This window comes from Triticum aestivum, chromosome 1B (assembly GCF_018294505.1).
Source record: "Triticum aestivum cultivar Chinese Spring chromosome 1B, IWGSC CS RefSeq v2.1, whole genome shotgun sequence".
Taxonomy (NCBI): Eukaryota; Viridiplantae; Streptophyta; class Magnoliopsida; order Poales; family Poaceae; genus Triticum; species Triticum aestivum.
This window is the reverse complement of record NC_057795.1, coordinates 329,098,685-329,110,816: the sequence shown is the minus strand read 5'-3', so window position 1 is coordinate 329,110,816 and position 12,132 is coordinate 329,098,685.

The window sequence follows — 12,132 nt, the reverse complement described above, 5'->3', positions numbered from 1 at the left end:
CTTATGATGTGTAAACTAAGGACAAGGCATTTCAACAAATTAGAAGCAATGAAAGCTAGACACCATATGAAAGATGCAACGAATATCACTCTACCAAGTTAAAACTGTCTCGTCATAAGTGCCATTTCAACAAATTAGTAGTACAAGCTAGAAAAGAATGTGAGATGTAACCTATATCACACTCTGAAGTCAAACATGTCTTATGATAAGTGATTGTTGCAGGTTACACAACAGTAGTAATTTGATGTAAGAACATGGTGTGATAGACAGATATTGTATGTTCTAGAAACAGGAACACGTGTCTTATTCAAGTATAATGTGTAAAGTAAGCAGATGGAATTCAACAAAATTAGAAGCAATACAAGCTAGACATCACACATAACATGCAACCACATATAACAGTGCCAAGTTAGAGGGAGCACCAGTGATGCTGCACTAGGGGAGACGTGCTCATCATAAACACAGCTTTGTTGAGTGTCTATGCATGTGTTGTCTTGGAAATCATCTTGGGGTGTGGAGGAGTAGAAACTGTAGAGGCCCTCCGTTCGGAAGGAGCACGTTTATCCGCTGCCTTGATAACTTCCTTCCGCTTTATTGATTTTGAACTGTCAAGTAAAACCGACAAGAAAAAGCAATAAAATTCTCTCTTCAGAACTCATTCATGCATGATACTGACAATCACTACTTTGATGTAAGGCAAACACATGATACCAGGATGGAATATGTACGAAAAAAAGGACGGCATGGCATGTTGACAACTGTTTGTGTAAACTAAGCAGAAACCATTCCAGCAAATAAGAAGCAATGCAAGCTAGACACCGCATGAAAGATGCAACCAATATGACTCTGCCAAGTTAAAAGCATCCCATCTTAAATGGAATTCCAACAAATTAGAAGCAGCGCATGCAATAAATCATATGAAAGATGCAACTAATATTGCATTGCATATACTAAAGGTGTCTCGTCATATTGATTGATGCGGGATACAAAAAAACAATAGTTTTATTTAAGGACATGCTTAATAGACAGATGTACTAGGTCCTAAATACAGGAAGGCATGTCACATTAACAGGTATAATGTACTCCCTCCGTCCCATAATGTAAGACGTTTTTTGGCACTAATTTAGTGCCAAAAAACATCTTACACTATGGGACGGAGGGAGTATAACCTAAGCAGATTAGCACATGCAGTTTAACCAGATTAGAAGAATTACAATCTAGACACCATATGCAACATGCAACCACATATCACGCTGCCAAGTTAGAGCAAGCACCTGCGATGCTAGTGTAGGGGAAATGTTGTAATCAACTATAGAGCTGACACTGTTTCTTGAGAATCATGTCGGGAGGCTGACGTTGCATTCTTTAAATGAGGAGTAGTCCCCTTGCCTGCCTCTTCATAAGTGATTGACGAGGGATACACAAGAACATTAGTTTGATGTAAGAACATGGTTAATACACAAATGTACTAGTATGTACCAAAAACAGAAAGGCATGTCATATTCAAAGGTATAATGTGTAAGCTAAGCAGATGCAATTTAACCAAATTGGAAGCAATACAAGCTAGACATCCGGCTGGAGTGGTGAACATGATCATCTAGGACCTGGGAGCCTGGTGGGAGGCGGGCTGCTTTGCCACCATTGCGGCTTTTTAGTTGGCTTCCAGGTGATGCCTGTCTTTGCTAGGCTTGTCACTGGCTTGGCCAGTGCCCTGACTAGCTATTTGTCTTCTGATGCTCACGGGATGGTGGTTCATGTAAAAATATCTTTCCTTATCTTAATAAAGACCGACTTCAGCCTTTTGAATACAAGCTAGACACCATATGGAACATGCAACCACATATGACACCGCAAAGTTAAAGCAAGCACCTAGGATGGTGGTTCATTGCGAGCGAGGTCATCAACTCCAGAGCTACGTTTACCGTCTCCATCTGCTGACACTGCACCCTGTATAGCGTTGTAAGGTGCCGTGCCTAGCCACGTAGAAAGCTGGCACGACTTGCCTCTTTTCTTTTTTGCTTCTCTCGAGGCAGACTCTGAAATACCCTTGCATAAAAACACAATAGTGAGAGTATGGGTGAAGTGTGTGCAGAACTAGTGCACTGTAAAATTAGCAGATAGCAGGTGGCTGAAAAATAAATGACAAGAGACATATGATAGCTCTACAACATTGCATGGCAAACAAAATTAGATTCTCCTCCGTATGAGTTTGTAACATATGAGCACAGGAAATGCAGGTACTCCTCCAGCACACCACCACATGTGGTCATATCTAAGATAACAGTCGACTGAAAATAAATAGGTCAGTCGATTTATTTAATGAACCGTCTGATCTATAAGGAACGGGCAGATGGCCTTTGTCTACCTCCCGCCAGTCACTGTTGACAATCTTTCTCGAACCGCCAGCGACCACCGGCCCAGACCCCTGCCTCCGCCGCCCCGCCCTCCCATCGACCTCACACCACCGCCGTGCTTGGCAGCGCCCCCAGGCCATCCCTTTAATCCCGGCCGACCTCCAGATCGGGCGTCAGTAGCTCTAGGCCGCACACACCCCTAAGATAAACACCAAGGCGCTGCTTCCCCGGCGTAATAGTCATACTAGCACCTGTTACACCGGGGAATGCTTCCGTTAATTGGGAATCAACTGGCCAAAAATTGAAATTCAGGGGGGCGACGGACCTCTAGCTAAGGTGAACTAGTATATGAGGAGAAACATTGTGCATCGCGAGTTAGTAGGAACATCTAGTATCAAGAAGAAGCGGTCAACTAATGTCTTTTGTGGGATGAATACCGTGCAAGCAGAGACGTAAGATTTGCATGAATAAGGGAAGAGGAGTACCTTCTTCGGTTGCCGGTGTGGTCACCTCCACATGTCGCGCCGATCTTCTTCTTTTTACCGGGGAAACCGATGTTCTGGAGGGTGGAGGCTTGGATGAACCCATGGCCAAATTGTTGATTGTGTTGCCGTGGCCGTATGTCGGCAGAGGGGAAGTAGATCCGAGGCGGCGAAGGACGGCGTAGCAGGAACAGCTCCGGTGCAGTGGAGGGTGGCGAAGTTGGAGCGGCAGCGGTGAGGCGCAGGACGGCGTGGTTGAACTGGCTCGGGTACGGACGGATCGGCCTCGGCTTCAACTACTAGCCGTGGAGGGCGTTGTGGATGAGGTTGCGGTGGACGACGATGTCGGGGTATCGGCTCCGGCGTAATGGAGGAGGGCGGCGGTTGATGGGTGGGATGGGGTGGCGGACGGAGGACGCCGGGGTTTCGCGGCTGGTGGAGAGGTAGTTTTGGCGCCCACGGAGTACGAATGGGGAATCAGACGGGTGGGGGGGAACCATGTTTCGGTCTGGGACGCGCTTGTTTTTGACTTTTTTAAACAGAAGATGGGACGCGCTTGTTTGAAATTTGGGGAAAGTACAAACTTTTCCCCCTCTTAAATTTTGGACCTACTGCGGGTCGGGAGTAGGATGGTAATCCCAGGTGTCCCAAATAGTGGGCGGGAGCGATTTCGGCTGCGCGCATGTGTGCTTAGGCGGCCATTGTGTATGAATGTTTTTTGGAGGCGGTTGCGTGGCGTCTAGATGAAGCTACAAACCTACCCCGGTTTAGACCTTTGGACATCGGGCCGGTAGGTTTCACGGGTCAGAGTTATTAGAAAAGTAATTTCCTTGTACTATCAAACATTGGTCTCACGCGGTTTCGGGCGAGTAGAGGCTCTTTTGGCGCTTCGTTCAAAATTTTGAAACACAAGCATTCACGTTTAGAGTAATCTTGAACTATGAGGATTGACCTAAATAGACAACGTTATATTTGACCTTGTATGTTTGAAAACCTCATAAATTATCCGCTTCTTTTTGAAATTTTGACACTTGAAAATCCTATAACTACGATTATTTTGGAATGGAGGAGCTAAATATGAATCTATTTTGTACACGACTACATATGCTATTATGTACAAAATCAGAGAAATGATTGGTGCCCTCATAATTTAGGTATGGTTTACAAATGCCATGATATCAAATTCAAATAATTGAATGGACTTCACGTTGAATTCGATTTTTTTAAACCACCTTAAGTTGAATTCAAATGTATGCTAGTTCATAGGTAGCTATTTATAATGTCCATTGTGTAACTTTCGTATGTATAATGTGCTTTACACACACAACATGAACTATACTCACGTTTATATTCGATTGCTAAAGCGATGCATTGTCTGGAGTTCAAAATACTAACTATGTGGATCAATTTTGTCAAATAATAACATAGACATGCTCAAATTCGATAGAATCTAGATGTCTGATGGATCAATGACCGCTCCTTACGCGAATTGCAAATATCATGATCCCATCCTAATATTTGGATACAATTTATATATTTAATCAATGTGTAGAGCAGTCTTTTACGTGTAGTTTCACTCTCCATCGATGGTCTATCACACATGCTCACACACTCTCTCCCGAGGTGTTTTTCTCACACACATGCTCTAGATATAACCCTCCCTCCCTCTCGTAACCATTTACAACTGTTTTCACTAACCTTTATCACAAGCACTCTTCCTCTCGCAAACATACACACGCACAATCCTCATCGACCCTTTCTATATACATGGACCTGCCTACGTGTCTCATGTACGCACATTATCTTTACGCCTGTCTCTCACACATTGTCTCACACCTCTCTTCCTAATCGACGAGTATGATTCTAGCAGAGCATTCTGTAGGATGCCCCTTAAAGTTAGGTTGGATGAATAGTAATATCAGAGATAAAGGGGTTACCTTAGTCCGAGAACCTAGGGTTACAAATCCTAGCCGGCTTTGTCAGTGGACACAGAGTCCTTCACAATTCTGCTATCTTTGTCTTGTACGACTAGTCATCCATGGGTCTTCCTAAATGTGTCAAGGGCCGACCAATGTGGCGCAGGACGGAACCGAACGAAGGGCCTAACCTCGACCCACCGGACCTCACGCAGTGACACACCCTCTGCCCCCACGTCTCATTATCTTCTCACACCCACACATACCAACACAAACACCACACACACAGAAAATTTCTCCTGGTGCCTCTATTCCCTCCCCCCTTGCATATACACACTCAAGGGAATGGAATATCTTGTCGTGACGTCATATTCGTCTCTCTCTCTCTAGACCACTCTCCATGCCTCTCTCGAATATGTAATACACACACATACCTATCTAGGCCCCGCCAAATGCATCAACTACGCATCCACACATGTTACATCACGTACCCCATTGATCTAAAAAGCCCTCTCTTCACGTTTATTTCGCATACAAAATTCCTTTTGAATAAAGTGTGGCCAAGTTTCTACATATATACAACATTACAAAGTTATATGGAGGAGTACGAACGCTAATTTGCATTGCATGGTGCCCACAATGATATTTATTCTGCACTGTGAATTTGTATATTTTTATACTATATACAAAGTTAGTCATAATAAAGAGAAAAGAAGAGCATCTCTCTCTCCATCGCATACCCCCCCCCCCTGTACGCCCCTTTCACGTATGCACACAAAACTATCTCCAGGTCATCTAAAAGTAAGCCCCCAGAAAATTCATGCGTGTTTCATCTTTCTCTCGCGATATATGCAATGACGATCATTCTATTTGAAGCGAAAGCACGATACATACATTGGACTTCATAATCCACTCATTACGGTCACCGTTTACGTTTAGTGGTTATTATACAGTCACGCGCTCACTGTACAACTCTGTATTTGCTCATGACATGACCAGTTGACCAGTTAAACGCTCCACATGGCACCTCTAATGTTGCATCACATTATCTCACTACCATCGTGCCCATGTGTCGACTTGTATCTACTCTACATCTACACTCTTATAAAATACATAAAATACACTCTTATAAAAAACAGAGTTGGTGATGATGGTGTGCCTGCCATCCTGCAATATAGGCCGTCCGATTTATATCTGACGGATAGGAAAGAAACTACGGCAATTTTGCAAAAAGGTACCCACACACCTCTCCACGTTTGCAAATAAGGCCTTCCCTCGTTCATCCTTTTCTCTCACAAGATAAACAAGTCATACAAATGCATCTTGATGTTACGTGCAACGCACGGGCATCTTGCTAGTAAGAATGAAAACAAACGACAAAAATATATTTTGACGGTGGTTCGAAGTCATGACCGCGGGCACAGCGGACAAGGTGGCCTTGTATTGGTATGCTGAGCCGTCTGTTTTAACACACAGGAGTTGGTGTGGTGATTATACACACACGCACACATGCACACGAACTACATCCATGCAACACTCACACAAACACATGCACCCACGCACACATGCAACACTCACACGTACACACGCAGCCACGCACGCATGCAACACTCACATGCACACACGCACGCATGCATGCACACACCAGTACACCACATGACCAACACACATTCTCACGCTCAAGTGCTCAACCTATACGTTCATGCGCACACATTAGGACCTGACAGACACATACACAATCAGGTGATTCCCGCGCACGGGTTGGAGCCTTATCGCGCCTGCGTAAATTTGTGTTTATCTAACATTTTCCCTATGCGAACTGACAGGTGGGACCCACAAGGAACATGGTCAATTTAACTAGTCAACATGGCTCCATGCAGACTATTTGGCCGGTCAACAGAGTGCAATCCGATGCTGAACTGTGAGCAAGTGTCGGATAATCACCGCAAAACGTATATAGTGATCGTAACCAGCTTATTCTGAAGTTCGGTGACTGTATTACGGTTTTCTCTCTGTAGGCCCTCCAAAACTACATCTCTACACATTCTCGCATGTTACATCTAACAACTATGCAATACAACACTACTACTACACTAACACAATAAATCATATGTGTTTTTAGTTTTACTACATATCATATTGTTACTTATAATTATTCAGTTTGCATACATTAAAATTGCCTTTGAAATGTATGGCCAGTATCATCTACTGCGCGGGAAAAATCCCGCCCTTTCCTGTTTAATCAGGTTTGTATCGATGGATCGTGCGAAACAGCAAAACTATAGTACTATACAGTACAAGTGACAGTTCACTGGGCCGTCGTGTCGTCTACTCCTCTGTCGTAAGAGTGGAGTGCTCGCTTTCATAAATCTTCTAGTCCCTTTCGCCGACATGTGGGACATCAAGCTACCGGGTCCACGTGTCATACCAGAATACAGTGCAGAGCAGCCAGGGTGAAGCACCCCAGTCATGGCGCCGGCGTAGTAATGAGAAATGAGGCGTCAAATCACAAAGCTGCACCTTTCCCGTAGTTAAGTTGGAGGGACGAAGTAATAATGCTAAAAAAGAAGTTGGAGGGACGAAGCAACCATCATTTCACTCGTTGCTGAATCCGCTTCTCCCTCATCTTCTTCAACTTAACCACGTGTTGCTTCTGCCGTTGTTCTGCCTCATGTGGGACCCGGATCGGCTTGGTAAAGCACTGACACGTGGGACCGCATGTTAGCAAACCGACAGGACAACGTCCTCCGAAAATAAGAAACCTCCCCCGCCATCCGCGCGGCAAAATCACCTCCTTTTTACTAATCTTGATTCTATAATTTTTTAGATCAATATAATTGAGATTTGTATAGATAGCACACAGGAGCAAAACCAATTGGTACGGTTAAGGGCATCCACAATGTGTAGCGAAATGTGAAAATAGCTTTTGGCATCGTGGGAACCATTGTGGACGGTGTTGCCAAAGCCAAAAAGATGGAACCGAAGCTCCCTGATTGATTGATTGAAGGAATAGAAAAATGCAATGTCTCTCCTCTTTGTACCATGGTTGGACGCATGTAGTACAGTATAGAGCACAGAGTCTACTCCCCTGTCCCTTCTATCACAAATCACAAAGCAGTGAGGCGTCAAATCACAAAGCACGAACGAAGCAACCATCATTTCACTCTTCGCTGACTCCTCTTCTCCATCGTCATATTCGAGAAACCATCTCACCGCACTAGTACTCCTAGTAGTAGTACTAGTAAAGGACTTCCTAGATGCCAATAAGGTGGTTGTCTCAGCTTGCAGGCGGCACTTGCGAACGACTTACCGTGGTCTCCCTCAATGGTGTTCTCCGTCGAACGCACTTTGCCAAACCACAAAAAGAAATATCGTCGACGTCACCGCAATGGGGAAGGAAGTCAAATATAGTTACTACCTCCATTTTTTTGCACACAAGGCCAGTATATCAAAATTACAATTTGCAAAGGGCCACTAACACTAATCGAGGCAAAATTGATGGGGTTAGCAACCAAGGACATTAATATCCCCTGCATACATGCGGAAGTGAGAAGGTTGGTTTGCATGGCGCTGCATTAATCAAGCGATGGTGAGTGAGATGGTTAGCTCTTTGGTCTTTCGAGAAAAAAATACGCATTAATTGACACGTGAAACGAGGATTTGTATCCATTAAATCCCGCGAAGGAAAACCCCGCCTTTCTTTTTTAACAATAGTACTCCTAGTACGTACGTACTTATCCTGTTTGGGTCTAGGCCTTGCATTGCCAAACTTCGCCACACATTTTTGCCAAGCTTGCCTAAAGTTTTTCAAAATGAGAAGGAGGTACACTTGCGCACGGCTGTCGCGGTTGCACCGCACCCTCACACGGTCGCTCCTGCACGCCAAGGTCGCACCACACCCTCACACAGTCGCTCCTGCACGCCGCAAACCCAACCAAGGGAACGCACCCTCACTGACACGTGTTGTCGCATGTGAACAAACCAAACTCAGCCATCCTATCGCTGACACATAATTTTCGTCCATAGAGTATGTTTATCCAACCGCATGTTGGGGAGTATCCGTACGGCCCGTGCGGTGGTCTGTTGGGGAAGAAGAAGAGGTGAGGAAGAAGGAAAGAAGGGTTAGGAGATGTAGGATACTCATCCAACCGCTTGAAATGGTAGACTGACCCAAGTCAGGCGACTTGCATAACAAATATAGTATGTTTTTACACAGCAAAAGATCCATAAAAACAACAACATAAAGAAAAATTATCACTGCTCGTGGAAAGAGACGGCCTCATCGTCTTTGGCTGCCGGCGCGAACCAGCCGTCACTGCCGACATGTGTCTCCGCACCGTGGTTGTCCTCGGCCTCCAGCTAGTCATTCAAGCGGAGCGTGTGGGCGCTTTGCACGGACGAGAGCACAGCCTGGTTCAAGTTGAGGACGTCCAGTTCCGCCTGCAGGAGGGCCTCGATGGCAGCGGCATCCGCGCGCTCCGCGTCGAGTCGAGCCTCCGCCACCCGGTTCAAGTCCAGGACATCCAGTTCCGCCTGCAGGAGGGCGTCGATGAGAGCGGCATCTGCGCACTCTGCATCGAGTCGAGCCTCTATGCCCGGTTCATGTCCAGGACGTCCGGTTCCGCCTGCAGGAGGGCCTCGATGGCAGCGGTATCCGCGCACTCCGCCTCAAGTTGAGCCTCCGCCGCCCGGTTCACATCCACGACATCCGATTCCCCCTGCAGGAGAGCCTCGATGGCAGCGGCATGCGCGCGCTCCGCGTCGAGTTCAGCCTCTGCCTCCCGGTTCTCCTTTAGTATCGCCATGTTGAACCGCTGGTCCGCCTGCACCATGGGGGACTCGGACGCCGGCACGAAGTCGACGTCCATCGTCTCATACCCATCGCGGGCCTTCTGCGCCGCGACCTCCATAGTGAACATTGGATCGGCTTCCTCCTCCCCGTAGCTTGGCTCCAAAGAACTCGGGGATTGGCCCGCTGCAAAGCGAGCTTGGGAACGAAGGTCTGTGGCGCCGACCGCCGCCGCAATTTCTGCGCGGCGCTCCGGCGTCAGCATCTTGTAATAAGTGATCTTGCGGCACACCATGGATTTCCGGCGAACTAGGGGACGCTTGATGCGGGCTAGGGGATCGAAAGGTGGGGGAATGGGCTGGAGATTTGGTGTGGTTTTAGGGCAGTGGCTAGCGTAGGTCGAGCAGCGAAGGTTCTGGGGTGAATAGTGGTTCCGGTGATGACCGGTCAATCGGTTTTCACTGTACATCGCTCTTGTCGCGTTCACGTTGCAGCCCGGCATGCTGGACCCTCCACGTCGCTCACCGAATGGAATGCGCTTCATCTTGTGTTTTCGCTCGCTTGTGGGACCGTAGTTGAGAGCAAACCGACGTCCCTCCCCCTCCCCCGCCCGCGTCATTTATTATACCACCACTCTTTCCGTTTTATGCGGAGTAAATAAAAACAAAGGGAGTATACTACGGATGAGGATCCCCTGACGTGGCCGAATCCATTGACTAACTAACATGCGGGGCCTAGCAAGCATGGGGTCTGCCAGTAAGTGACCGAAAGGGAGGGTAAGGCTAGGATACCTACATCAGAGGATCCACTGTCACTATACTACTTTGACCAAATGTTAGAGTAATAATATATGACATGCAACTTACACAAATGTTAGAGTAATAATATATGACATGCAACTTACACAAAGCATACAGGGTCTAATGTGTTTTTCGAGGCTAACTTTGACCAAATGTTAGAGTAATAATATATGACATGCAACTTACACAAAGCATACGGTCAATTTCGTATGTGAAAGGAGTTTCCAATGATATAATTTTCACATTATACATCTCATGTACTATAATCTTGTTAATAGTCAAATTGGAAACCATCTCGAGTACAAATCTAGGAGTACGTACGAATCTAACAATATTGATTGGGCATTGTTGAATGTTGATACCTTTTTGATCATAGTAGAGATACTTTGACTACACATAAAACTTATATGTAAACTAGAAAGGATAGGAGGGAGTATATTGTACGTTCAAAAATGAAACGAACATTGAATACCCTTTGTATATGATTTGCGGATGCTATGATCACCGGTTCAAAATTTTGAATCCACCTTAGGTATCACGTGCCCCCACTCATTCCCTCTCGATTTCATCTCGGGGTCCGGAGATCTATTGAAAGAGGACTAGGGTGGGTACATGCGAATGATACTCGGCGGAATGTTCAAATGAGGCATGCGGGAGGATGGACTCGACTGGAGGGTGACATGATCGATGGAGAAGAGGGTTGGAGAGGAATGAGAAATAAGCAAACGCCACATGATTACACTTGAACGGCTCAAATAAACAATAAGTTGTCTCGCTTGGCCTACATAGTGAAAGGCCTAATGCGCAACGCGGAGCACTGATGCTCGAATATGGCCGGGAAAACAGGGAAACCGACATGTGGGGCACACCCGTCGGGACGACGTAGCGCAGACTAGTCCAACGGAGGAGCTGGCCCATGACCTCCTCGCGACCGACAACCGTTCATGTGGGTCGTTGGAGCCAACAACGGGGCGCAGCTCCAGCACCGCCTCTGGACACGGCGACCGCGGTGAGCGACACACTCATATCGTTGCTAGACACGGTCGGTTTCAGTGTGTTGAGGTTGGCGTTAGTGCTGTGGCACGACCAACAGTATGTTTGGTTTGTGCCCAAGGTTGCCCCATCAAAGCATTGGGTAGCCAAAATTTTGGTTGAGGTATTGGTTGCCCATGATTTGGCCGACATTGGCAAGAAAAATGAACTAGAGTTGGCTAGAGTTCATTGGCATGCCAAAGAAATGGCAACCATCCAAACAAAGACCAATCTTTGGGTCATGACCCAAATTTTGGTTGAGGTATTGGTTGCCCATGATTTGGCCGACATTGGCAAGAAAAATGAACTAGAGTTGGCTAGAGTTCATTGGCATGCCAAAGAAATGGCAACCATCCAAACAAAGACCAATCTTTGGGTCATGACCAAAATTTTGGTTGAGGTATTGGTTGCCCATGATTTGGCCGACATTGGCAAGAAAAATGAACTAGAGTTGGCTAGAGTTCATTGGCATGCCAAAAAAATGGCAACCATCCAAACAAAGACCAATTTTTGGGTCATGACCAAAATTTTGGTAAGGTGCACTTTGGCCACAATCCAAACACACCCCAACACCTGGCTCGTCGAGGATGCACGGGGCGCCACGACACGTCCGCAGAGTGGTGTAGCACGGCCAACTGCATCCTCTGGACCTGAGACCATGCCGGGTCGTCTTGCTTTTTCAATGACATGCGGGGATCACATTTGAGCAAATGGCATCTCCAATGTTGCCACGACCGCAGCTGACTACCCTGGCACACC